The sequence below is a fragment of the Schistocerca serialis genome, chromosome 7 (assembly GCF_023864345.2).
Source record: "Schistocerca serialis cubense isolate TAMUIC-IGC-003099 chromosome 7, iqSchSeri2.2, whole genome shotgun sequence".
NCBI classification, from domain to species: Eukaryota; Metazoa; Arthropoda; class Insecta; order Orthoptera; family Acrididae; genus Schistocerca; species Schistocerca serialis.
Window position 1 is genome coordinate 264,447,455 of NC_064644.1, and position 2,606 is coordinate 264,450,060.

Sequence of the window (2,606 nt, forward strand, 5' to 3'; positions counted from 1 at the left end):
GACTGCATACGACCGAGGCACACAGGGCCAACACCCGGCATCATGGTGTGGGGAGCGATCTCCTACACTGGCCGTACACCACTGGTGATCGTCGAGGGGACACTGAATAGTGCACGGTACATCCAAACCGTCATCGAACCCATCGTTCTACCATTCCTAGACCGGCAAGGGAACTTGCTGTTCCAACAGGACAATGCTCGTCCGCATGTATCCCGTGCCACCCAACGTGCTCTAGAAGGTGTAAGTCAACTACCCTGGCCAGCAAGATCTCCGGATCTGTCCCCCATTGAGCATGTTTGGGACTGGATGAAGCGTCGTCTCACGCGGTCTGCACGTCCAGCACGAACGCTGGTCCAACTGAGGCGCCAGGTGGAAATGGCATGGCAAGCCGTTCCACAGGACTACATCCAGCATCTCTACGATCGTCTCCATGGGAGAATAGCAGCCTGCATTGCTGCGAAAGGTGGATATACACTGTACTAGTGCCGACATTGTGCCTGCTCTGTTGCCCGTGCCTATGTGCCTGTGGTTCTGTCAGTGTGATCATGTGATGTATCTGACCCCAGGAATGTGTCAATAAAGTTTCCCTTCCTGGGACAATGAATTCACGGTGTTCTTATTTCAATTTCCAGGAGTGTAGATTCACAAAAAAAAAAAGTTACATTAACGGGACCAAATGTGTCGTATTACTAGAGTAAATACGTATAAGAACAGCAAAACGTTCCAAGTTGCCTTCAGTAGACTACGTCATTCACGTAAGTACTGTTACTTTAGTACGTTGCGAGTATACAGCTGCTACGTACACAAGACAGAAATAATGAACGAGAAACCATCGTATACAGTAGTAGGCTAACGTTTCGGGCTTTTCCAGATGGCGGCAGCCCCGCCCAGTCTGCCTTCAAAATAACGTACAGCGTAAGTCTATAGCGCCATTTCCTTTCTTTTTTTACCTTCATAAAGGGGTCCGTACAAAGTCGTTCGACTCAATGGAGAGGCGAAATTACACGCCACAACGGCGCCTTGCATGTCCCTAATCTACGCTAATTACCCATCCGGGGAACGGGACCTACATTTCAACATGGTGTGCGAACCATGTGCCAACGGCCTTGCCGCAGTGGTAACACCGGTTCCCGTCAGATCACCGAAGTTAAGCGCTGTTGCGCTGGGCTAGCCCTTGGATGGGTGACCATCCGGTCTGCCGAGCGCTGTTGGCAAGCGGGGTGCACTCAGCCCTTGTGAGGCAAACTGAGGAGCTACTTGATTGAGAAGTAGCGGTTCCGGTTTCGGAAACGCGTACGGCAGGGAGAGCGGTGTGCCCCTCCATATGCCTATGAACTGAGGATGACACGGCGGCCAGTTAGTACCGTTGGGCTTTCGTGGTCTGGTAGGGTGGAGTTTAGTATGCGAGCCTTGCGTTGTTTCTGGAGATTCTTCACATCACTGATACGTGAAGGCCAGGTCGAAACGAAGACAGAAATACACGTGGACCAACCGAGATTCTATCCAGGGACTCTCGGTTTCCAGGCACACGTTTTACCGCTAGCCCACCAGGCCCGACGTGCATGTAGATAGTTCATCTATCGGTTTTGAGGAGTGAATTTGCGAGTATCAAAAATGCGACAATACGAGGTTGTATCTTTTTGTTGCATTGAGTTAGAAGCTTAAATTTTTGCGAGTATCGAAATATGTGACATAAATGATTGAATCTTCTGACTACATTGACTTAGAAGCTTACATTTTTTTTCACACTGCCAAGGGATCTTTGACCTTAGTATATGACGTAGTTTCAAGTTGATACGAGGGCTGTCTGAGAAGTTCTCGGCCTCGTCCAGACAGTGCAGCACTACTCGCATGAGTTTTTCCCCCTTTCCGGTGGTAAAGGTGTTAGTAGGTGCCACGTAAAATTACAAGTCATTCTAGACTGTAGTCAGTCGTTCGAAGCAGTAGTGCTGAAAAGGGAAAAAATCGAATACCTTACGTTGATTAAATTCTTCATAAAAGAATGTTTGACACCGGCTGAAGTTCATTCGCAGCTTGCATCTGTGTGTAGCAGCTCTTCACGTTCAATTTACACCTTTAAGAAATGGGCGGCCGAGTTTATACATGGCCATGAAAGCGTCAAAGAATCCAAGGAGTGCAAGCACACCGGGAAATCATGGACAAAGTGCATGATATGATTTTGGAAGATCGGCGTATGAAGGTGCGTGAAATTGCTAATGCTCTAGCGGTAATGAAGGAACGCGTTGGTCGCATCTTGCATCAGGAATTGCACATGAGGAAGTTTTGCGCAAGATGGGTGCAGCGTATTCTCACTGCTAATCGAAAGCGCATTCGCACGATACTTTCCGGAAAATGGTTGGTGCATTTTAAGACAAACGGTAGTGAATTTTTCTGTCGATACGTGACAATGGATGAACATGAATTCACCTCTACAAAGCCGAATCCGGACTGCAGTCTTCGCAGTGGACAGAAGCCTGTTATTCACAGTGTTTGGGATACGAAAAAAATTTTATTGGTCGACTATCTTGAAAAGGGTAAAACCATAACTGGAAAACACTACTATCAACTTCTAACGAAACTGGACGTAAGCTTTCGTGGAAACAGAC

The 2,606-nt window shown here is 47.8% G+C and overlaps 1 pseudogene; it reads left to right on the top strand.

Moving 5' to 3' along the window:
- Nucleotides 1-1,096: 1,096 nt before the first annotated feature.
- On the top strand, nt 1,097-1,214 carry LOC126413491 (5S ribosomal RNA; annotated as a pseudogene).
- The last annotated feature ends 1,392 nt before the right edge of the window (nt 1,215-2,606 follow it).